The 26,396-nt window shown below is 48.7% G+C and overlaps 1 pseudogene; it reads left to right on the top strand.

Annotated features, from left to right (window-relative positions):
* The first annotated feature begins 5,098 nt into the window (after positions 1–5,098).
* Positions 5,099–26,396, top strand: part of LOC147115104 (uncharacterized) — an 88,255-nt pseudogene continuing 66,957 nt past the window's right edge.

Raw genomic sequence — 26,396 nt, 5'->3', positions numbered from 1 at the left:
TATTATGGCCCCAAATTCCATGGGGCCATTTATGCCAGTGCTGCACCCCTTTGCCAAGACTTCAGGCCGCCAATGCTATCCAGCACTGACCCTACCATTAATTGCAGGGTCAGCTCATTTAAATATCTATTGGCGGGTTCAGTAGTGCAACATAGCAGTAAGAGTGTTGAGGGGGGGCATGTAAATTAGGAGTGTAGCCAATAATGGCTGAAGATTACAGCAGCAGGTAAGAAGGAGTTTGGCTCATTGGGGTCTACATTTCTGGATTGATAAATTTGTTTGCGCTAGTCCGAGCTTGCGATGTACTGTATTAAACAGATGAGAATACTTCATTGGTAAATTCACTTCTGATGCCCCTTCAGCTGTCACTGAAGAGTGCTCTGAGCAACAGTCTTCCTGGCGCTTTACTCCGTGCTGCTTTGTCTCCAAAGCTGCTAGGCCACCTCCCCAGCTTTTTTGGAGGTGACACCACATTATAGCTATGTGGGATACTCAATCCAGGGAATATTGTAATGCTCTTCCTGATCCATGAAGAGAACCAACATGCCCCTTTAAGACTCTAATGGTCCTCACGGTGACAACTCTGATAGAGACAGGCGCCTTGTTGCAGTGCTCCTCACCTGGAGTTCTTGCAATGTTTAGAGGGGTTATTATTCATGGCCGCAAGGGGTGTGCCTTTTCACTCATAAGCAACTATCTTCTTTGAAGAGCTCAGGGAGGGCAGAATTCCCGAGGATGAATGAATCATGGCAATTTCCAGCAAATGTGGCATTCGTGAAGGATTCTTTGCATCTGGGCACACACAATCTGGACATTCAGCAAGTGGTACCCCTTTCTGTCAAGAATGTTGAGGGGGTTAATGGTAGGAGCTCACCATGGTACATGTGTGACATCTAATGCACCCTGCACTTTGAAGAACCCGGCAACATGATAAAAGTGAATGGTCCTATCACACAGCTGCCTTGCTGTCATGCTGAATTGAATGAATTCCCCAACTCTCCTAAAAATGTGTCAGTTACCTGATAAATATATGGCTGACAAATATATGCCCCCACTAGGTGATCGTGCACAAACCCCCTGTGACTGCTTGAAATGAGCCTGTGGCATAAAAGTAGAGTGCGGTCTTCACCTTCACAGTCACAGGCAGAGCTGTCTGGGCAAATGATCATGGTCACAGGTCTTCATGTAATCGCTGGCACAGCTCTCCCATTGCAGCTTTGGTGAAGCGCACTCTTCCAACACAGAGCTTCTCACTACAGTATTCATAGGATCTGCATGGTTTGTAAATTGGTTGGGGGGGTGGGGGGCATGGTAATATCTTGTAAGGCACTGTATCCTCCAATGCTCCGTCACTCTCCTTTCCTCCATCTTGCATAGCTCCTCCTTCTCCTCTATTATAATTGAATACAAGGAATACCCATAGGAATCCCACAGCTGGTACTCAGAACCCCTGACTATGGGTAGGGACAAAAAATTATCTTCAGCCGTCAGATGCTAGGCCAGCTCACTCCAGGTGCCAGGCAAAAACAAAACTCTTTAAAAGCTCTTCTTTAACTCCAGCAATCTCTTTTGAAAGTTTCTTCAAGCTGCAGGCTCCAATGTCAAGCATTTCTGCAGTCTCGGCTAATGCTGGCAAGAGATGCGCCTCATTTATTTCATTCTAAACTACTCTTGCTGCAATGGGAACACAAGTCAAGGGATTTCAGGACTCCAATGCCATTAGTACTCATCAACGTCTGCACGTATGAAAGCTCTCATTTTTCTTTCTTTCTCTCATATTAGGTTAGGATCTACATTATGGAATGGAAACTTTAAAAAAAATTCATTTATGGGCTGTGGGCGTTGCTGACAAGGCCAGCATTTATTACCCATCCCTAATTGCCCTTGAGAAGGTGATGGTGAGATGCCTTCTTGAACCATTGCAGTCTCTGTGGTGAAGGTGATCCGACAGTGCTGTTAGGGAGGGAGTTCCAGGATTTTGACCCAGCGACGATGAAGGATCGGCGATGTAATTCTAAGTCAGGATGGTATGTGACTTGGAGGGGAACTTGGAGGTGGTGGTGTTCCCATGCACCTTCTGCCCTTGTCCTTCTAGGTGGAAGAGGTCGCAGGTTTGGGAGGTGCTGTCGAAGAAGCCTTGGTGAGTTGCTGCAGTGCATCTTGTAGATGGTACACACTGCAGCCACGGTACGCCAGTGGCAGTGGGAGTGAATGTTTAAGGCGGTAGATGGGGTGCCAATCAAGCAGGCTGCTTTGTCGAGCTTCTTGAGTGTTGTTGGAGCTGCACTCATCCAGGCAAGTGGAGAGTATTCCATCACACTCCCGACTTGTACCTTGTAGATGGTGGAAAGGCTTTGGGGAGTCAGGAGGTAAGGCACTCGCCACAGAAAATCTAGCCTCTGACCTGCTCTTGCTGCCACAATATTTATGTGGCTGGTCTAGTTAAGTTTCTGGTCAATAGTGACCCCCAGGATGTTGATGGTGGGGGATTCGGCGATGGTAATGCCGTTGAATGTCAAGGGGCAGTGGTTAGACTCTCATTTATTGGAGATTATCATTGCCTGGCACTTGTGTGGCGCAAATGTTACCTGCCACTTATCAGCCCAAGCCTAAACATCGCCCAGGTCTTGTTGCATGTGGGCATGGATTGCTTCATTATCTGTGGGTTGTGAATGGCACTGAACACTGTAGTTATCAGTGAACATCCCCATTTCTGACCTTATATTGGAGGGAAGGTCATTGATAAAGCAGCTGAAGATGGTTGGGTCTAGGACACTGCCCTGAGGAACTCCTGCAGCGATGTCCTGGGGCTGTGATGATTGGCCTCCAACAACCACAACCATCTTCCTTTGTACTAGGTATGACTCCAGCCAGTGGAGAGTTTTCCCCTCGATTCCCATTGACTTCAGTTTCACTAGGGCTCCTTGATGCCACACTCACCTCACCTCTGGAATTCAGTTCCTTTGTCCATGTTTGGACCAAGGCTGTAATGAGGTCGGGAGTCGAGTGGTCTTGGTGGAACCCAATCTTGCCGGTACACTAATCTTATGACAGAAATTTGCCAAAAACACTGACTAATTTGGGGCTGATATCAAAAATATTACCTACCACAAAAAGCATAAACAGACCCAAGCACCTGTGCTACAACTTGAGTTCTCTTACCAACAAACAACTTCTAGAATCTTTAAAAAATGGGTAAGGACAGTAATTTCTCCTAAACTTCCCTGTAACATAGCAGAATCCAACTCAATTACGCATATTGACAAAGAATTACACTATCCCTCCTCATCTGCCTTGACCTGCCTATAGCCTGTGTCAGCTGTGGCTCAGTTGGTAGCACACTCTAGGTGGGAGGGGCTAGGAGTGAGCAGGTGTTACTGGTTGCCTGATTGCTGCAGGGAGTTGGAGTGAGTTTGTAAAAAGTTGGTGGTGTTTTTTTTTCAGGTTTTAGGGCCTTTTTGGCCCATAAACAACAGCCAGATGGCTGCTGAGGGGTCCAGAGTGCCAGGCCCCTCAGAGGACAGTGTTCCCAAGATGAATTTAATTAGGGGAGAAACTGTGGTTGGAAGGGAAAGAAAAAGGCCCAAAGATTTGGGCCGGGACCGCAGGAGGTTTGGAAAAGAAAACACGGTGGTGGTTCAGTGCGAGAATAAGGAGATACAAGCTTGGGATATTATCCAAGTGGTACATGAGGACTGTGGTGAGGGAAGCTGCTTTGCCTGCCGACCAAAGCCGAATGTTGGGTTTGAGGTGACGGTCAGTGGCCGAGAGGAGGTGGAAATACTTTTACTCAGTCTGAAAGTTGACGATAAGTTCTTGGAGGTATCTCTGATATATTCGGAAGAGGTGGTGGTCTCATTCTTAAACTTGCCAGTTTATATTGAGGACGATGTGCTAATCAAAAAGTTGGAGTCGTGGGACATTAAAATTTGCTCAGCAATAAAGAGGAGATACTACCCAGGAACACGGGTAGCAGATGGACCCCGTTACGTAAAGGTGCGGTTCCCAGAGGGGGTGAAGTCATTACCATACAGCATGAAATTCGAGACAATGGAAGGAGTGCAGTATTTTCGAGTACTGCATGATAACCAAGTGAAGGTTTGTTATTATTGTCTTAGACACAACCGCCTTGTAAGAAACTGTCCAGACTTGTACTGTTATAATTGCGGCAAGTCTGGACACATCGCTCGGAGCTGCAAGGCGGAGAGCTGTGGGGTGTGTCACAAAGGCCCCACCCGCTGTGAGTGTGAGGCAGAAGGAAGCTCTATAAGTGATGAGGGGATGGGAGAAGGAACAGGAGGTTAGAGTGGAATGGCTGGAGGAGCGGAGCAGTCAGAGGACACAGCTGGTAAATTGAAGGAGAAAAGAGCACAGGAAGAGGCAGAAAATTGCAGAGCAGAGAACAGGAAGGAGATGGTGGAAAACACATCAAGTACGGTGGAAAAGAACAAAGACAGCAGAGAGCAGCAAGGGTCGATTGCAGACTCAAGCCTTAATACGGTTCAGCTCTCCCGCAGGGGGAGAGGAGGCGGGAGCGGGGTGCATGGTAAATGTAAGTACTCCAAAGAAAGACGCGGAGTTGGACATCTCGGGGAGCAGGAGGGGGCAAGACAAGGAGAGGGTGCAAGAGGCAGGAGCCTTAAAGGAGCAGCAGGACGGGAGCGGCGAGACAAAGATGCCAGAAGGGAGCAATATAGGTGCGCCATTGTGTCAGAGAGAAAAGGATCAGGGAGCAAGGGTCAGAGGTGGAGATGAGGTCAAAGGGAGCGGCACTGTTGGAGAAACCGCGATAGCAGGAAGACTCTCTATGGGAGATGATGGGCTCGATTTTAACTCAGGTGCGGGCTGTTTTTGTGTTATCCGAATTTCATGTTCCCCACATGAATCTAAATGGATGTGGGAGATTGATGCAATTTTAACTGAATTGGCCAATTGATTTCCAACGTGTGGGAAGACTTTGCAAAGGGGTTTTTCATGACTGAAAGTCCCCTCCGATGACGTCATCATTGCTGCTGCATTTAAGGTCCACAGCAAGCTTTGCTTCTTCTGCAGGCTTCCAAGCTTCCTCCATTTGGTGTCAGAGGGACCTGCGGGAAAGATGACAAGTGGGAGGGCAAGAGCAGATCCTCGTTTTGATGAGGCAGCACTGCAGGCATTGGTGGATGGGGCTAGGGCCCACAGAGAGGTTCTGTTCCCTTCATCAGGGAGGAAGAGGCCTCCCACTCAGACCAAGGCTGTGTGGATGCAGGTGGCTGAGGAGGTCAACTCCTTGGGAGTCACCCGCAGAACCTGGATACAGTGCAGGAAAAGATTTCATGACCTTCAGCGCACTGGAAAAGTGAGTATGAATTTCCCATCACCCTCAATCTGATCCCCATTGCCTTTCCTCACCAGCACTCAGCTTTAGCAATCCCTTCCTCCACATTCCACTTGACACTGACACCCATGCACCCTTACCCATTCCCTCTCTCTCTATGCTCACATTCACATAACTATTCCACCATGCAGCCCTCACACTCCCTATCACTCTGATGCTTTGAACACAACTGACAACACACAGGGAGGGGCCTTGGTCTTGCAACCTCACTCCATCTTTGTCTCCTTCTATGTATCTATGTTATGCAATCTCTACACTCACTCCTTCATTCTCACTCAACCTCCACTTGTCTCCCTCATTGCAGGAAAAGAGAGCTCACAACAAAAGAGAGTGAGCCAGGATAGGAGGAGGGCCACCCTCAATAGCCCACCTGGCCCCCTGGGAGGAGGCCACCCTGGAAATCATCGGCATTGAGGATGATTCGCGCGTGGGGGACAGACAGACAGGTGCAACACAGCAAGCTGGTGACAGAAAAGTTTCCCATCTCTCTCTTTGACATTGCATGAGTCGCTGATAATGATTGTCAAGCTGTAACAGATGGACTTATGAGCATCTGCAAAAAGCTATGTGCATGTAGCCTTTGCATCACATCTCTGACTCTTTCCTTTACTCCCCCACAGGACCATCACAAGCATCTGTCCCCCCTAGCCAGGAAGAAGAGGCTGAGCAGCCAGACTCCTCAGAGGAAGCTGCAACCTCTGAGGGCGCAGCGTCAGCAGTATTCAGCACACCCAGCACCAGCGCAGACACTCACACCTCGGTGGGACCTTCGGGACATAGAGTAGTGTTGTCACCTGGTGTATCACAGCTCACAAGTGAGCATCAGCAGATTGTGGAGGCAGGGACAGCAGTGGAGAGCCCTAGTCGGAGGGCGCAGGGCTCTGCCAGCTCGGCTCAGCAGCATGTCGACCCTCTGCCTCTGGGTCCATTCATAAGACCAGAGGTGATGGAACTCCAGGCACAGATGCAGGAGTCTCTGGCAGGTTTTGTCTCTAGGGTCACTGCGAGTGTGCAGCAAATAGAGGAGTCCATAGCAAACATGAGCAGAGCCTTTGTGAAGTCATTGGTGCATGAACGCATCAACATGGAAAGGATGGCTACCTCCATGGAAATGATTGCTACCTCCATGGTAAGGCTGGCTACCGTAGAGGAGAGGATGGCTACGGTAGAGGAGAGGAGGGCTACGGCCATGAAGGAGCTTAGTCGCCAGGGTATGGAAAACATGGTCATTGTTCAGAATAGAATGACATCTCTTGAGGAGCGATGGGCATCTATTGAACATAGAAACCAGACCTTCATGGAAGTCCTCCTGAGTAGGACTGCCATTGCAGATATGGGTCCCCATGGCCCCCCTGATGTGCAGCAAGGTGCTCTCCAGGCACTTGCAGGCACGGAGGGGGAGCTGACCCATGAGAGGGAGGTTGGTGGCAGACCTCAAGGAAGTGGGGGTTCCTCTCCAAGCGCTCACACTTCCATGCCACTGCAGAGCCCTCAGTCAGAGCCCACACCTAAGTGAGATAGACGTCTCAACACCTGCACAGCCGTAGGAGCAGCAGACTGTTGACGAGCCCTCACAGGCTTGCCACCCAAGAGGACGCCCGCCAAAGGTGTCAAGACAGGAGCAGCAGGAAAGTGAGCAAGGGGCCTCCACATCTGCTGAATGGGAACCACTACGTAGGAGCACGCGTAAGAGGAAGATAAAGCACAAGTAGTCACAAGGATAGTCACTTGGGTGAAATTTGATGTATTGTTAGAAAAAGCCATCAGGTTAATAATGTTAATAAAATATCTCATGGCTACTGCTGTAGTTGTGGCGTGTGTCATTTTACGAATGGGACTTTCACTTTGAGGGCTTAGGATTACTTGCAATTGTCAGTATGCTGGTCAAATAGCTAGGAATCCGCAGGGTCTTGGCCATTGTCGATGCACAGGTAAGAAGCTGCGAGGCAAAAGTGTTTGATTGACTAGGCTAAGCAAATCTGGACAGGATGAGTGCGTTCCTTGCATCCTGGGCCGCTGGTTGATGGGCCTCTGCAGGATGTTCATTTTCACCCTCCTCCTCCTCCTCCTCATCTGAGGAGGATATGTGAGGAGCCACTTGCTCCTCAGGAATCTGCAAGCCACGACGCAGATTCTGTTGTGAAGTGCACAGCAGACCACGACGATTTTGGAGACGCTGGCTGCTGAGTACTGCAGAGCTCCACCTGATCTATCCAGGCATCTGAAGCGCATCTTCAGCAAACCGATGGTTTGTTTGATAATGGATCTGGTGGAAATGTGGCTGGAGTTGTAGCACTCCTCAGCTTCGTTGGCTGGCCTCCTCAATGGCATCATCAGCCACGTCCTCAGGGGATAGCCCTTGTTTCCAAGTAGCCATCCGTTAAGTTGGTCTGGCGGACTGAATAGCGGAGACACACTAGACTGGTGCAGTATGACGGAGTCATGGCAACTGCCAGGGTACATGGCACAAACATGCAAAATCTCCTTCTTGTGGTCACACACCAGCTGAACGTTGAGAGAGTGGAAGCCCTTGCGGTTGACAAAAATACCTGGATTGCGATGGGGTGCCCTAAGGGCCACATGTGTGCAGTCAACGACGCCCTGCACCCTTGGAAAGCCTTCCAGATGAGCTAATCCAACCGCACGCACCATGACACTTGCTCGATCCTTGGTGAAATGGATGTGATTGTGCGCGAGGTCAAAGAGGGCATCGGTTACCTGCATGATGCAAGTGTGTGCGGCCATCTGGGAGATGCTGCTGATGTCTGCTGCTGATCCCTGGAATGAGCCTGAGGCAAAAAAGTTGAGTGTGGTGGTGACTTTGATGGCCACTGGTAATGCTTGTCCACCTGGTCCTCTGGGCAGCAGGTATTGCTGTAGCATTGCGCAGATGTCAGTCACTATCTCTCGCGAAAGTCGGAGCCGCCTTTGGCACTGCTGCTCAGACATGTTGAGATAGGTGACCCTGCATCTGTAGACCCTGCTTTGGGGGGTATCTCCTGCGCCGACGGGCTTCCAGGTGCTGGCCTCTTCTGGCCTGTGCAGCCTCAGGTGGGTGAGCAGCAGCCTGGCGCTCCTGCTGCTGCTGCTGTTGTTCCTGGTTCTGCTGCTGCCACGGCTGGTGCTCGAGCTCCTCTAATGCCCAGATGGGAAGGAAATAAATGGCTCCCATGCTTCTGGTATATGCCTCCTTTGAGGAAATGCTGAGTGAAGGTGGCGAGAGGGGTTTCCCAGGAGGCCACACTGGAGATGGGTGTGAGGCTCCAACCTTCCACAGGTATGGTTAAGCCTTGTGAAAGTTGCCCCAGGCCTGAGACCACTAAGTCCTGCCATCTGCAAATGATGGCTGATCAAATCTCCTCTTTAATGGTTGACCTGCAGTTGATAGTCAGCAATCCAATAGTGCTCCCGCCAGGTTTCACATTCGTGATTCCCACCAGGCGTGTTTTACGTGGGAAAAGGGTTAAAGTTGCAAGGGCCTGTTAAAATAGGATTAAAGAGGCCATTTAGTAGTAATTAAGGGCATTAAAGACCAGTCCAACCTGTTGGGTGCGGGACGGAGTCGGGACCATCAGACACACCTGAGTTAAAATTGCTCGGAGTCGGGAACCAGGCGGAGTGGGGGGGGTGGTCCTGCCCACCAGTTTTTGCGATTTTAACCTCCCGCACGCCTCCAAGCCCGACTCCACGACTCAATGAAAATCAAGCCCAACGTATCTGACGGGGGCCAGGATTATGTATCTGATGGGGAGCAGGCACAGAGGGTTACAGAAGAGCTTGAGAGTGAGGGAATAGAGGGGGACAGAGACATGGAAGTGGGGGGTGTGGTGGCATCATGTGGAAAGGGAAAGGTTAGTGAGGGGCAGAAGGAGGGAGAAAGGGCAGCTCCTTGGCCCAAATTTAATGCAAGGAAGAGGCTGGGAAGCAGGGAAGGTTCAAACAGGAGGTGAAAAAGAGTCGGAAGCTGCAGGAAAAAGCAACAGCTGGCCGAAAAGTTGGGAAGGAGCATGAGAGGAGGGAAGGGCCAGAGATTAAATGATGGGGAGATTATCAGGCATACTTCCCTTCTTCGGAGCCATGATTACATTGGTCTCAATTAATGTGAACGGACTGAGGGGTGAGAAGAAATTGCAGCAGTTGTTGCAGGGTTTTATAGGCACGGACTTGTTGTGTCTGCAAGAAACCTTTTGGGATGAGGATATCCTAGAAAGAGTTCAGAAGGTTTGGAAGGGAGAGGTGTTTGCAAGTTGTGCAAACAATAACTGTAGAGGGGTGGCTGTTTTGGTGAGTCCGTCCATAAAAGAGAATGTTGCCTTAGTGGACAAGGACTGAGGGGAGATTTTTACAGCTAAGGGTAAAAATGGAGGAATTTAATTGCGATCTCTTTAATATCTATGCACCGAACGACCATTGCAAGCGTCACGAGTTTTTTCGGGGGTTATTCACTGAAGTGGCAGAGGTGGAAAATCCTTGTATAGTGGGGGATTTTAATGTATTTTTATCTCGGATGGACATTTCAGCCCAGATGACCTTTAAGGATGATAACTCCAGAGGGATGATTGTAAAAATGATGGCAAATTTAAATTTGAGAGACTTATGGAGGGACCAGAACCCCATAAAAAGGGAGTTCTCCAGAACAGGTTGGGTGGGTGATGTTTTAAAACAGAGCCGAATAGATTTTGTGTTAATGCGGGAAGGGTTAAGTACTGAGGTGATGGAGATTTATTATAAAAAAGTATTTTTTAGTGACCACTCGGCTTTGGTTCTTAGAATTAGGAACAACAGAGTTAAGATCGGTTCAGGGCTGTGGATTTTAAACAATCAATACCTGAAAGAAATTGCTTATAAAGAGGGGATTTTAAATATAATAAAGAATGCTCGGAAGGAACCTTTGTTCTTGAAAGAAAGAAGAGTTTGGTGGGGCAATTTCAAATATGAGGTAAAAGTTTTTTCAGTACGTTATGGGAAAAAGAGAGCGGCAGCTAACCGTTGTCGAGAAGAGAATATAAACAAAAAGTTTACGGATGTCTGTAAAGCAGTTGACGGAGGGGATAAGGGAGCTGAGACTAAGGGGCCAATATCGGGTGCAGTCTAATAGCCAATAATGTTTGACCTAGCTAGCTGTCAGTGTCACGAGTGTTGTCCTCAGGACCTGAATCCCATGCCGCAAGAAGTTTAATGACATCACACAACTGGTCAAGGTCAGTGAATGCACCTACAAATGCTGTCTCCCACCATCTGCACCACTAGCCTCACACACTGCTCAATGCACCTCACCCCCAGCACTCACCTACCAACAATCTCTAGCAACCATCACTGATACCTCACAATCAGAGCTTCACCTCACTCTGACACACTTACCACTGCTGCAAGACTCACACCCACATCTCACACCTTGCACTCACTGTCAGCCATTCAACCATGGTAGGCACCTCATCCAAACACATTGCACCACACTCACTGACACACGTCCCTTAATCTTGCAGGCCAAGGTGGCGCACAACCGCCAAGAGCACCAGCAGATGAGTGGAGGGCAAGCCAGAATTGAGAACCTGACAGACCTGGAGGAAGCAGTGCTCAGAATAATTGGAGGGGTAGTGACAGAGTCCATGGCGAGCGTGGAAGTGGAAAGCATTGTTGATGATGACAGTATTCTCATTCCTAATCCTTCTTCTCACATCACACTTCCCCCTCATCCCACAATCTCTTCTCATTTACAAGTTGCTGATGGTGTATGCATGGATATCTTGCTTCCCCCCCTCCTCCAATCACCACAACCCGACACTTGTGCATTTTTCCTTTCAGATAACCAAGAACTGCCAGCAGCCCAGCCTGTCCCTGATGTTCTGGAGGAGGAGAGTGATGGAGGAGAAGAAGAAGACACATCGGCACTGCATCTGACACTCGCAGACACTAGCTCAGAAAATGGCACTGCACGGAATGTAGAGGATAGTATAGAGGCAGGATCTGCACAGGGCGAGGCACCGGGCATGAGTGGGCTGCAGCCAGGCCGGGGGGAAAGGGTAGCTCAGGTGCCAGCTCCCCGGAGGGCGATTTCGCACACGAGTTCTGCTGCACAGGACTCAGATGATGACCTCGATGGGGTGCCCTTCGCAAGAAGGGTGATGGACATGCACACAGAAATGCTGGGTGCAATGGCAAGCCTGCCAGAGAGACTCTTGTCAGTGTTAAGGAGCATGGAGGAGTCCGGCTCCAACATTGCATGGGGCTTTGCACAGAGCTTGGAGCCCATTATTTCCAGGATGGAAGTGATGGACAACTCCATTAGAGAACTTGTGGACCCAACCATGATACTGCGTGTGATGGGCGATGTCACAGCTTCCATTGCAACACAGGCAGAAGTGGCCCAACATCTCAGTGCTGCAGTGGAAGCACAGACTGCTCTCCTGCAGGCTCGATTTGACGCCACGCAAACTCAGATTGCTGCCATCGTGGCTGGGTTTACGAGTGTGGAGAGGGGCTTGCAGGGTATCACAGCAGTCCAGCAAGCTTTGCTCCAACAGATTGCTAGGAATGCTGAGGCGCCGCCCCGGGGGAGTGGCAGTGGGTCAGTGGAGCAGGAACCTGCTGTTCTCTCTCAGGATGACAGCATTCGCCCTCCCAACACTGCCACTCCGCCATTGCCCTTGTTGCTGTCTGTCATCCAGCCAGCCCAGACAGATGCCACCCATGCCGAGGTGGTGCAGTCTACAGCTGGGTCTTCTAGGGCCAGAGCTGCTCAAGGTCGTTCTGCAAGGCCCATCTGTAGCCTCCCCCACTGAAAGTCAGGAGCCTTCCACCAGCCATGCTGCAGCCACTGGGGTAGCACTGCATAGGAGGACTAGGACAGGGGAAGGCACACGAAAGACAAACACTAAGGGAATACACAAGGGTGATTAGTTGACCTTGTTCTTTTGATTTGAACTTGATAAATTTATAAATTATGTTTGTAATGAATGTTTTGTGGTGGATCTCAGTTCAGCTTTGTTCCCAGAAGGATGCTGTGATGTTCCATGACAGGGGGATGGTATGATGGGGACGTGGTAAGCAACAGGGATCTGGGGGTTCATTCACTGGAACCGGAGTCTGATGAGGCGCTCATGGACAGCACTCCGGAATGGGAATGTGCTGCCTGTCTTCTCCCTTCCTCCTCCTCCTACTGCTCCTTGCCCTCCTCTTTCTCTTTCTCCTCTTCCTCCTCCTCCTCCTGAGGTGGTCGCAGAACCCGTGGTGGCAAAGGTTGCGCGTTCATAATGGCCAAGTTGTGGAGGATGCAGCAGACCACGACCATGAAATGGGACACCCGCTCCGGCGAGTACTGGAGGCCTCTTCCCAAGTGGCCAAGGCAGTGGAACCGTTGCTTGAGAACCCTGATGGTCTGCTCGATGATGTTCCAGCATGGCTTTCAGTATACAAGTGCTGGCCACGAGTGGTGGGGTTGAGGAGGGGAGTCATGAGCCAAGTGCAGAGCAGATAGCCCTTGTCTCTGAGCAGCCACCCTCGGGTTTGATGTGGTGGCTGGAAGATTGCTGGCACACCAAACTGGCGCAGGATGAAGGCCTCATGACTACTGTCAGGATAGCGTGCGTGGTCGCACAACAACTGCCCATTAAGTGGTAGCCTTTGCAGTTACAGAACATCTCAGGATTGTTATGCAGTGCCCACAAGGCCACGTGTATGCAGTTGGTGGTGTCCTGCACCATGTCCTGCGCCATATGCGTGCTCCACCTGCTTCTCTCTGCTCAGGCCTCCGAATTTTGCAGCCAAAAAGAGTAAAAGGACAGTCAAAGGAAAGGTGGGGCTGATTAAAGACCGAAAAGTAGATCTTCTTGTGGAAGCAATGGGCGTGGCTGAGATACAGAATGAGTACTTTGCATTTGTCTTCACTAAAGAAGAGGATGCTGCCAATCAATGTTCCCTTTAATTTTGTTGTGGTCCGTGCGGCCCATTCAAAATATCGCGCATGTGTGGTCTGTCCTATTTAAAAGCCGGTGAGCCGCCTGCGCAGGAGCTGCAGAGCGCTGCGTGACTGCTGGGTGCGAAGCTTAAAGGGAACATTGCTGCCAATGTTACAATAAAGGAGAGGAGAAAAAAGGGAAGCAGCACCCTCAGGACATCATCAACAGCGTCCCTCCTGTTGTGGCAGGCGATAGAAAGTATTCAAAATAACACACCGAGAATGGGCTTGGAGTGAAACTAAACTAATTTTGAAATTAAAGTGACACTAAAGTGGTTTTAAATATAAACGGGCCTGTGGAAAAAAAAACCCTGAGCCTAAATAGAAAAGGGGGAGGGGCTGAAAGACCTGATCTTCCCTTTGAAAGACAGTAACTTTGTCCAATTAGAACGGACATCGTTTTGTGATGTGTTGCAGAGGCGTGCTGGGAGCGGTCGGGCATTTGGCAGGTGCCGTTGTCGCAAGGATGTATGGGATATGTTAAACATTAGCTACACTAGAGCTCCCATGAACCCTTCCTGTTCCGTCACATGGGCAAGGCAGTAAAGCAATCGGTGCTTTGCACTCCGGCATGCACGCAAGGGTACCCGGTTTCCAGTGTTCTGTCTGATCCAGCAGGTTTATTTCGGGCTGGTTGTATTTTTTATACAGAAAAGATACTTGTGTTGCGTTACAGTGCATCCTTGGAATTTTTATAACACGGGAGGGGGGCCTCAGAAGCAAAAGGGTTAAGAGACCCTGCTGTAGACGTTAGCGACTTTAAACAACTATAGAAAGCACAGAACACTTGTAGAACGTAGCAACAGCCAGTAGAAATCAATCAGCAACTAACCTGTAAGTAGGTGATGATCAATGTTCCCTGTATTTTTTTTTGTGCGCGGTCCCTTTAACTGGCTATGCAGCCCATTAAAATTTACACACATGCGTGGTTTCTCCCATGTAAAGGCTGGTGAGCAGCCTGTGAGAGATCTCCAGACCGCTGTGTGGCCATGTGACCACGCTGCTTAGCGGGAACATTAGTGCTGATCCCTTTAACTAGCGCTGGTGGGAGGTCTTCCTGCTGCTGAACGCGTATTCAGCTGTGCGAGGTTAAGCGAGGGCATTAGTGTGATGAAATATGTCATTCATCAGACTCTGTAGTTAACTACATATATTGTATTGCCTGCTCCGGTGTTTTACCTTGTATTGTGTATAGTGCACCGCCCGCTTTGTGTGTCGGCTCCGCCCATACCTGGCCCTACTTAAGACAAGCCCAGGCTTGTCTTGCAGCAGAACAGCAGAAAGCTAGGTGAAGCTAGGTGAAGACACAGGCATCTTTCTTTGCTAATAAAAGCCTTGTTTTATTCAGTTAACTTTGAGTCTTGAAGTTATTGAGGCGCATCAGTTAGCTGGAGCACTGCTAGCATCAAATCAATGTTGCTCGCTGATTGACTTCTTGATCTGCCTGCATGGCATACCTCCGGCAGGCGTTCACTGCACGTGCGCAAACATCCTCACCATTATGGCGTCCAGCACAATTTGCCACACAAGTGTGCGCAGCACCACAGAGGTCATTTTGCAACCAAAATGGCACTTGTAGTGCCGAAAAAACGTTTGCTAAGGATCCAAATTTTGCGGCCATAGGGTGCAGCAAATGCAGCGACACCCGCGAACTTCAGTGCCGGTAGCGCCTGGGCCTCTAGCACCTCATAGATCGTGACATCATAAAGTGCGCAGTGCCCCGTTATCACCCCAGATGGAAAATTGACTCTCGCCCCCTGATTTTTTGCCTCGCGCCGACAATATCAGCAAGAGGAGGCATTGTGAGCTCGGCTGGCCGCTTCGGGAGTGGTAATTCACAGAATCACAGAATCACAGAAACCCCACAGTGCAGATAGAGGCCATTTCGGCCCATCAAGCCTGCACTGACACATATCCCACCCGATCCCCGTAACCCCTACACCAACACATATCCCACCCTATCCCCGTAACCCCACGTATTTAATCCCCCTAACACTAAGGGTCAATTTATCATAGCCAATCAACCTAACCCGCACATCTTTGGACTGTGGGAGGAAACTGGAGCACCCGGAGGAAACCCACGCAAACACGGGGAGAATGTGCAAACTCCACACAGACAGTCACCCGAGGCCGGATTCGAACCCGGGTCCCTGGCGCTGTGAGGCAACAGTGCTAACCACTATGCCACCGTGCTGCCCTAATTAAATGGAATGCTTTTCAGCTAGCGCAACCTTTATTATTTGCACCAGTCTGGTGCCTGCGCAAAGTTTTTAATGTTTCGTTGGTGCAAGATGTCCAAGCCCTCCACTTTGTGAGAGTATTTGGGCTGTAATGGCCGTCACCCAGGTCGCCTTGCAAATCAGAACTGACAACAACTAGCTTGTGCAGCATCATTGGCCATTCCCTTTAAGCGAGGGAAGCAGCCTATGATTAAAGAGTGCCGTTACCAATGCGCTCAAAATTGTTTAGCGCTCTGAATATTCAAGTACTTTGTAGATGTGATGAGAGTTTCTGCCTCTACCACCCTTTCAGGCAGTGAGTTCCAGACCCCTGTAATGTATGTAATGTATATATACCTTAAGGGAGAGAACTGCTTTTTACAGCTCCTGTATACTGTAGTACTGGCAGTGACCACACCGGTATATAAACCCTGAGTAGTGATCTGTATAGTTAGTTCTAGAGTAACCCTCATTCAGTAAACACCTGTTGAATCGTTCCCTGCAGTCTGTTGTCTGATTATTGAAGGACAGAACATTAAGATACACGGACATAACATTGGCGACGAGGGGGATTCGAACCTACCTGCAACTCTGCATCACCTCCCAGGGATTCGCTCCTGGAGAACAGTGGAAGAAGGTCGAGTCCAGAAGCACGGGCATCGACCACGGGCAACCGTCCAGTCATCCAGCGGAGATTTGAGCATCGCAGGGGAGGCTGTCGAGAGCCAGGCTTGGCTTTCCAGTCACGGTGGTCCAGCGAAACGGGCTGGCAACAAGTAGACCCTTCCCGGACAGCGGCGGGCTAGAGCCCGACCGAGTGGCACAGAAAAAGGCCGAGCAGCGTCGACGGGGGAGAGAGAGAGAGGGCAGAGCGCACAGGGCGCAGCCAGTGTTCAGGACCGAGCGGCGTCAACGGGGGAGAGAGATGAGAGAGAGCAGAGCGCAGCCGGTGTTCAAGGGCTGAGCAGCATCAACGGGGGAGAGAGGCGTGCAGGAAAATGCGAGGCGCTGCCATTGCCACGAGGACCGCAGAGAGCGGCGTTGGCAGCAGCGCAGGAGCAGCACGCGAAACCCACAGGGCGTCGCCATTTGCCACGAGGACCGCTGAGAGCGGCGCTGGCAGCAGCGTTGGAGACGCCATTTTAAGCCGCAGTGGGGAAGAAAGGAAAGCATGGGAGAATCCATTTTAAGCCAGTCTAACCACACCCAAAAATGCTGAAGAGTGGCAGTATCACAGCTTTCGACAATGAAGTCGAAGATTGGACGACATATGTCGAACGCATAGAAGTATACTGCAAGGCGAATGAAGTGCCAGATGACAAGAAAGTGCTGATATTGTTGAATTCAATGGGTGCAAAAACGTATGGCTTACTACAAAACCTAGTAACCCCAGAGAAGCCAGTAGAAAAGGATTTTGAAAACATAGTGTTAATCCTACAGGACCACTTAAACCCCACACCACTGCTGATAGCAGAAAGATTTAAGTTTCACAAAAGGAACCAGCATAAAGATGAAAGTAATGCTGAGCATTTAACGGAACTGCGCAAGCTATCGAAACACTGCCAGTTTGCAACGGGACTAGCAGATACTTTAAGGGACAAGTTTGTGTCTGGGCTTCAAAGTGAAGGAACCCAGAAACGGCATCTATCAGAAAAGGATCTTACACTGGACAAGGCTTTCAGCATTGCAGTATCACATGAAGCAGCAGCACGGGGCGCTGCAGAGATAAAACGGAGACCGCAAGAATATGGCACAAATGAAATGTCATACGGAACAGTGAAGTGCTATCGCTGCGGCAGAACAACACATGACCATAATGATTGCTGGTTCAAGAACAAAGAGTGCAGACAGTGTGGAAAAGTAGGACACATAGCAAGAGTCTGCAGGTCGGGAAAGAAAACCAGCAGCAAGAAATCTCCACAGGTACAAAAGGTGACAGAGAGTAGTTCAGACGAACAGAAGAGTGATACAGACTCCGGAAGCAAGGAGCTGGGTTGTCTGAAACTACATAATGTGATCAAAACGGAGGATCACCAAACTATCTGGGTCATGCTCAAGATAGCAGAAGTCCAAGTGAAAATGGAATTGGACACAGGATGAGCCCTAACAGTCATAAACCGAAGGGACTACAAGCGGCTATTCTCACATATACCCTTGAGAGATACAAAGATTGTCTTGAAGACGTACACGGAGCAAAAAGTCTACCCCAAAGGAAAAATAAGGGTGAACGTTATATATAACGGCAAGGAAACACCAAAAATGGACCTATATTTATTGCCAGATGGAGGACCACCACTACTAGGACGTGAATGGATCCGGAAGATACAGCTAGATTGGCATTCCATACAAGCACTGACTGTAGATGCCAAAAAGGATGACGACATCACACCTGGACGACTGTCAAAAATGCTAACTGACGCACAAGAAGTGTTCCAGCTGGGACTCGGAACATTAAAAGGCATAACAGCGATGATCAAAATAGAGGAAAATGCAAGCCCAAAGTTTTTTAAGGCCAGATCGGTACCTTATGCGATCCGCCCAGCCATCGAAGCAGAGCTGGAAGGCTTGGAACGTTCAGGAGTACTGTCCAAAGTGGACTGGAGCGAGTGGGCTACACCCATCGTTCCTGTAATGAAGAGGTCGTTGAGTAATACGCCTGGGGAACCAAAGAAGGTTCGCATCTGTGGGGACTTTAAGGTGACAGTGAACCCAGTCCTTCACACTGTACAATATCCGCTTCCGCGGATTGAAGATATTTTCGCCTCGCTATCTGGAGGGAAACACTTCACTAAGATTGATCTGGCCCAGGCGTACCTGCAAATGGAGGTAGAAGAAGCCTCGAAACAGTACCTCACGATCAACACTCATAAAGGTCTCTACCAGTACAACCGGCTGGTGTTCGGGGTAGCATCAGCTCCGGCTATTTGGCAAAGGGCAATGGAACAAGTCCTGCAAGTGATTCCAAGGACCCAGTGTTATTTGGACGACATCCTGGTCACGGGCGAAAATGACAGTGATCACCTCGCCAACCTGGAGCAGATGCTCACTAGATTGAAGGAATATGGGCTCCGAGCTAATCGCCACAAATGCGAGTTTTTCCAGAAGCAGATCTCGTATTGTGGCCACGTTATTGATAAAGAGGGGTTACATAAGTCCCCTGAAAAGATTGAGGCAGTAGTCAAGGCTCCAGCACCGGAAAATGTGTCACAACTGAGGTCGTTCCTCGGGCTGGTGAACTACTACCATAAGTTCTTGCCGAATTTGTCTACCGTACTACACCCACTGAACACCCTACTGCAAACGGGGGAACCATGGAAGTGGAGTGACGAATGTAAACGAGCTTTCCAGAAGAGCAAAGCATTGATCACATCAAAAGAGGTGTTGGCTCATTTCAACCCAGCACTACCAATTCGGTTGGCGTGTGATGCATCACCCTATGGCATTGGAGCGGTGCTGTCACACAAATTCCCGGACGGCTCGGTCACTAACCTCAGCCGAGCGTAACTATGCCCAGATTGACAGGGAGGCCCTCAGCCTAGTGTGGGGAGTGAAAAAGTTCAATCACTATCTGCACGGGCAGAAGTTCACCTTGCTGACTGACCACCAACCACTTGTCTCCATCTTTAATCCAAAGAAGGGCGTTCCGGTGATGACTGCGCAACGGCTACAAAGATGGTCCCTTTTTCTAGGGGCGCACCAATATGAAATCGAGTATAAGGGCACGAAACAGCATGGAAACGTTGATGGGCTATCATGCCTGCCACTGCCTACTGCAGAGGAAGCACCAGCAGTGGATCCTGTCAAAATATTTCATTCGACTATAATTGAATGCTTGCCAGTAATTAACGCTGGTATAGAGAAGGAGACCCGAAATGACCCGACACTGTCTCGGGTATATGATTTGACGGTGAAGGGATGGCCAGCACATGGCGACTCACTGTTCCCAGCATTCTCATCCAGAAGAGAACAGCTGTCAGTATGCCAGGGGACCTTGATGTGTGGATCCCGAGTGGTAATTCCACCCAAGTTAAGGGAGAGAGTGCTCAATGAGCTTCACAAAGGTCATCTGGGAGGGGTGAAAATGAAAAGCCTTGCTAGGGCTTATTTGTGGTGGCCGGGGATCGATCAGCAAATTGAGGACCTGACGAAGAGCTGCTCAGGATGCCAGAAGGTCCAAAATGCACCACCACATGCCCCTCTACACCCATGGGAGTGACCCTCATCTCCATGGCAACGGGTGCATATTGATTTTGCTGGTCCATTCATGGACTCAATGTTTTTAATAGCCGTGGATGCACACTCGAAATGGCCTGAGGTCATCAAAATGTCCTCCACCACCACGGAGAAAACTATTGCAGTCCTACGGACCATTTTTGCCAGGAATGGCTTGCCAGAGCAGATTTGCTCTGATAACGGACCACAGTTTGTGTCCGAAGAGTTTCGAAGATTTATGAAAAGGAATGGGGTAAGGCATTACACATCCGTCCCGTATCATCCAGCCACAAATGGATTGGCTGAGAGGTTCGTACAAACCTTTAAAAAAGCAGTAAAGGCCATGTGCGATGACGACATTCCACTGCAGCATAAGGTGGACAATTTCCTGTTAGCCTACAGAAATGCGACACATGCAGTCACCAACCAGGCCCCGGCCATGATGTTCTTTAACCGAAGGTTGAGATCTCGTCTGGATTTGCTCAGACCAAATGTACGAAGAGATGTTCAGAGTAAGCAATTCCAGCACATCAATGAGAAGCCGACAAGGAGCTTCAATGTAGGGCAACCAGTCTTGGCCCACAACTACCGAACAGAGAAATGGCAACCAGGAACGATATGCACACGGCAGGGGCCACTAATGTACACAGTGGATGTTGGGGAGAACATTGTGAGACGCCATGCTGACCAGATCCTAGAGTCACAGGAACGAGTCAACCCCATGTCTTGGCCATACGTACCTGGTGAGGAACCCGACGTACAGGTCGCATCTACCTCAGAAACAATAGCATTGGATGCTGATGAATCAACTGACGACAGGGTGCTAGAATCGCCTCCGCACCAAGAGCGAGACACTCGGGAATGGCGTTATCCAGAAAGAATCAGGAAGCCTCCCCAGAGACTGAATATATGAATGGACTATTTTCATATAACATTGTATATTAAAAATGTTAATTGTTAAATGAGTATTATGGTACTGTTAATCTAAAAGGGGAGGAATTGTAATGTATGTAATGTATATATACCTTAAGGGAGAGAACTACTTTTTACAGCTCCTGTATACTGTAGTACCGGCAGTGACCACACCTGTATATAAACCCTGAGTAGTGATCTGTACAGTTAGTTCTAGAGTAACCCTCATTCAGTAAACACCTGTTGAATCGTTCCCTGCAGTCTGTTGTCTGATTATTGAAGGACACAACATTAAGATACACGGACATAACAACCCCCACCACCCTCTGGGTGAAAAAAGTTCTCCTCAACTCCCCTCTAATCCTTCCACCAATTACTTTAAATCTAATACAAAAACAAAATACTGCGGATGCTGGAAATCTGAAATAATAACAGAAAATGCTTGAAATACTCAGCAGGTCAGGCAGTATCTGTGGAGAGAGAAACAGAGTTAACATTTCAGGTCGATGACCCTTCATCAGAACTTTCTGATGAAAGGTCATCGACCTGAAATGTTAACTCTGTTTCTCTCTCCACAGATGCTGACTGACCTGCTTAGTATTTCCAACATTTTCTGTTTTTACTTTCAATCTATGCCCCCTGGCTATTGACCTCTGCTAAGGGAAATAGGTCCTTCCTATCGACTCTATCAAGGCTCCTCATAATTTTATACACCTCAATCAAGTCTCCTCTCAGCCTCTTCTGTTCCAAAGAAAACAACCCCAGCCTATCCAATCTTTCCTCACAGCTAAAATTCTCCAGTCCTGGCAACGTCCTTGTGAATCTCCTCTGTTCCCTCTCAAGTACAATCACATCTTTCCTGTAATGCGGTGACCAGAACTGTATGCAGTACTCTAGCTGTGGTCCAACTAGTATTTTATGCAGTTCAAGCAAAACCTCCCTACTCTTATATTCTATGCCTTGGCTAATAATGGAAAGTATCCTGTATGCCTTCTTAACCACCTTATCTACCTGTCCTGCTACCTTCAGGGATCTGTAGACATGCACTCCAAGGTCCCTCTGTTCCTCTACACTTCTCGGTATCCTACCATTTATTGTGTATTCCCTTGCCTTGTTAGCCCTCCCCAAATGCATTACCTCACACTTCTCCGGATTGATTTCCATTTGCCACTTTCCTGCCCACCTGACCAGTCCATTGATATCTTCCTGCAGTCTACAGCTTTCTTCCACACTTTCAACCACACGGCCAATTTTTGTATCATCTACAAACTTCTTAATCATGTCCCCTACGTTGAAGTCTAAATCATTGATATATACCACAACAAGCAAGGGACCTAGTACTGAGCCCTGCAGAACCCCACTGGAAACAGCCTTCCAGTCGACCATTACCCTTTGTTTCCTGCCACTGAGCCAATTTTGGATCCAACTTGCCACTTTTCCTTGGGCTTTTACTTTTCTGACCAGTCTTCCATGTGGGACCTTGTCAAAGCCTTGCTAAAATCCATGTAGACTAAATCAAACGTGCTACAATCATCAACCCTAATCATGATCTGCCAAAACTCTCTTGATTTAGAAATTGTCACCTTGAATTGGACAATAGCCAATGTCACTCCATTATTTAAGAAGTGTAGGAGAGATAAATTCAGAAATTATAGACCTATAAGTTTAACGTATGTGGTGGGGAAGTTACTAGAATTTGCTTTTAAGCACTGGTGTCTGAGCACTTGGACAAATATGAGCTGATCAGGGAGAGCCAGCATGGGTTTTTAAAAGGTAAGTCATGTCTAACAAACCTAGTTGAATTTTTTGAGGAGGTCACTAAAGCAGTAGATAAGGGAGTGTCTATGGATATTGTTTATATGGAATTCCAGAAGGCATTTGATACATTTTCACATAAGAGACTGTTAACAAAAATGAGAACACATTGAATTGGAGGCAACCTATTGACATGGGTAGGGAATTGATTCGGAGGTAGGAGACAGAGAGTAGGGATAATGGCCAGCTTGCGCTTGCACATGCGCAAAATCCGGAGCATGCGGCCTGTCCACGTACGCGTAGACAGGCTATCTGTGGGGGCCACAAGAAAGCAATCGCTGGCGCAGAGTTGGACTATTTGCCCAGTGACTGGCCAGCAATTGCCTGTGTAAGTCTTATGGTTGATGCCTGTTTGCATCAGCGCAAGGGGATATCTAAGGCCTAAATTAAACATTTTCATATCCTAAATTATACATACACTGTATTAAATGAGTTTATGCAAATATTGGCCCTGATTACAGTTTTAATGGTCTATAAAATTATCAAAAAATTACATTTTTATTGAAGTTGATGGAATGAAGGTAATTATGAATAAAATTCCAATTCTGTGTAATTCTATAATTATTACATTTTGGGATTCCATTGCATCTCATTAGGGGATTCCTTTCATAAATGATTGAAATGGAATTCTGCTTATTGATTGGAGGACCAGGCCCACATGATCCCAGGAATGGTTCCACACCTCCCTGCGATCTGAGGGCCATTCCGTTGACCTCCGCCGCGAGGCCTGAGGCTGCAAAGTTTTGCAGCCTGTCCGCCAGCAGGTACTTTCGTATTTGTTTCGTGGGTCAGAGGCGCACTCCGGAGGGCTGAATGGCTACTCCTGCTCCTATTTTTCTATGTTTCTATGACTGCAATTTCTGACCCATTGGGTATGTAATCAAATTGACAGGATGTGGCTAGTGGTGTCCCTCAGCGATCTGCACTGGGGCCTCAAAATTTTTATATTTATTAATGACTTAGATGAAGAAATAGAGAGCCGTATATCCAAGCGTACTGATGACACCAAGTTAAGTGGCACAGTAAATAGTGTAGTTGAGAGCAGAAAGAGACATTGATAGATTAAGTGAGTGGGTAAAACTGTGGCAGATGGCGTTCAATGTGGTGAAATATGAGGTCATCCACTTTGGACCTAAGAAAGATAGATCAGAGTATTTTCTAAATGGTGAGGAGCTGGGAACTGTGGAGGAGCCGAGAGAGCTAGGGGTCCAAGTACATGGGGTCTAGTGGACAGGTACAAAAAGTAATTTAAAAGGCTAATGGAATGTTGGCCTTTATCACAAGGGGGCTGGAATACAAAAGGGGTGGGAGTCATGTTACAGATTTAAAAAGTTCTGGTTAGACCCCATTTCGTGTACTGTGTTCAGTTCTGGGCACCGCACCTCAGGAAGGATATATTGGCCTTGAAGCGGGTGCAGTACAGATTCACCAGAATGATATAAGTCTAAAAGGGTTGCATTATGAGGACAGGTTGCACAAACTAGGCTTGTATTCCCTCGAGTATAGAAGATTAAGGGGTGATGTAATTGAGGTGTTTAAGATGATTAAAGGAGTTGATACGGTAGATAGAGAGAAACTATTTCCTCCGGTAGGGAGTCCAGAACAAGGGGGCATAACATTATAATTTCTTCACACAAAGGGTAGTGGCAACCTGGAACTCTCTCCTCCAAAAAGTTGTTGAGGCTGGGGGTCAATTGAAAATTTCAAAACTGAAATTGATAGATTTTTGTCAGGCAAGGATATTAAGGGATACGGAACCAAGGCGGGTAGATAAAGTTAAGATACAGATCAGACATGATCTAATTGAATGGTGGAAGAGGCTTGAGGTTCTGATCAAAATAAAAAGAAAATAAGTTAGAAACACAATCGATGAAAGGCTAGATAGATCTTTTAAGCCAAGGGATACATTGAGTTGAAATGTTATGAAAGAATCGGGAAATAGCAGGTGATTAAAATTAATTCTCACATGAATCTTCATGAGTGAATACTCTAGGCAGTATCAAATTCAATCACATTGGACAGAGATTGGGGGTGGAGGAGGAAGAGGATCCTGAGTAACAGGAGCAACAGGACAGAGAGGACCATGCTGCATGGGAGGTTGGTGCAAGAATGCCAAGGGGAGTTGTCAATAAAGGTGCCAATATCCATGCAACAGGTTGTACAGAAACCACACAGCGTACCTCAATTAGACCGAGGAACGATGGCCCCGATCTTGACAGGGGCGGGTTGCATCAGCTATGGGGCAGAGTCTAGGTCGGGATACCTGGAAGTCTGGGTTTCTCCGCAGGATGTGGCGTTTTGACTCCACAGCGTGCGTAGTTTTTTTCTGCAGGTTCCCCGCCTGGAAGTCAGCGTGATTGACAGGCTTGGCTTCCAGTCGGGCGGGGAGCACCCTGGAGCAGGCTGCGGTCCTAGGTAAAGAGTCTGCAGCTGCTACTGAGAGCGTGGGAGGGGTCCGATCCCAGGGAGGGGTCTTACCTCCGACTCTGGGGAGGGGGGTCTGATCCGGGATGGGATCTGGTACCCGACCCCGGGGGGGGGGGGGGTTCCAATCCAGTGGGGTGATCGGATCCCCGTATCTGAGGGGTCTTTGTATATGAGGGGAAGGTCTGATGTGGGGGGTTGCTGGGGGGAAGCGCTCCTGCTGCTCCTGGCTCACAGGCAGTGCTGTAAAGGGACTTACCTTCTCCCTGAAGCTATCCTCACCTCCCTTCAGCTGCCGGGTTTCCCGAGGCCTCCGAAATCCGGCCGGCCAGGGTTAAAACTTCAAAGCAGATTAAATCTGAGGCTCCCAGCCTCATTACCATATTTAATTGGCCAACCCGCCTCCTGGAAGCGGGTTGGCCGCCTGCCCCTTGTCCCGCCTCTGTTAAACCCGGAAGTGGGCAGGTTGGAATAGGGTTGAGATTTTTATGGATAAAAATTCGGTTGCATAGCGCCCATTGTTTGGGCGCTACGGGTGCTGAGTTGGCCCAAAAATGATGTCCAAGCAGTGACTGCACACTTCTGGTGTGGGTTGCAGAGTTTGCAGATCATGATGTCAATTAGCATGCAATGCTGATTTGATGCCAGCACTGCCATTTTCAACCTCAACGCGGGAACAAACGCTTCTTCTTAACCTTGCACAGCAGAACATGCGTTCAACAGCAGGAAGGAACCAGCACTAGTTAAAGGGATCGTCACCTACTTACAGGTTAATTGTTGAGTTTGGAGAAGTGTTTGGTGCTTTCTAGACTTCTTTAACTTTGCCTAAAGTTTACAAGCAGTGGTGTGGCTCAAGTGCTCAAGGACTTGGTATGACTTGCAAGGGGTCTGCTCAGACCAGTTGCTCCTAGACATGACTGCAGTAGTTTATATCCTCCTTGGCCTGCAGCATGACAGGGAGAATGAGCAGAGACGACACAGAGCAGGAAAAGCTGCTAGAAGAGGGAGGAGGGGGAGAAGGGCTCTCAGCAGGAGGCCATATCCACCCAGGGTCTTCAGGGTGCAATTCTCCGACCTCAACCTCAACCTCAGTGAGAAACAGTGCATGTGATGTCTCCGTTTTACTAAGGAGGTGCTCACTGAAATCTCCCACCTGCTGCAGGCAGACCTGCCGCCTCAGAGCAGGGTGAGGACGGCATTGCCAGTGGATGTAAAGGTGATCGTGATTTGAACTTCTTCGCGTTGGGCTCCTTCCAGGCTGGAGCAGGCGACATCTGTAACATCTCCCAGTTCACCGTCCACTCCTGTATAAGGGAGGGAGTGCGGCTCTGTATGCAAGGAGAGCTGAATGCATTTCATTCTCTGGCCAGAGAGAAGCAGGCGGAGCGAGCACACAGCGCCCCAAAACTGCCTATACTGAAAATCTAGCCCTCTGTTTGGGTACTTTACCTTGCAGGGATGATTCTTCGTCGTCGGCCAA

The sequence above is a fragment of the Somniosus microcephalus genome, chromosome 7 (genome assembly GCF_052327205.1).
Source record: "Somniosus microcephalus isolate GS21.2 chromosome 7, FLI_Smic_1.0, whole genome shotgun sequence".
NCBI lineage: Eukaryota > Metazoa > Chordata > Chondrichthyes > Squaliformes > Somniosidae > Somniosus > Somniosus microcephalus.
Note: the sequence above shows the minus strand (reverse complement) of the source record. Positions and strands in the feature narration are given on the sequence as shown.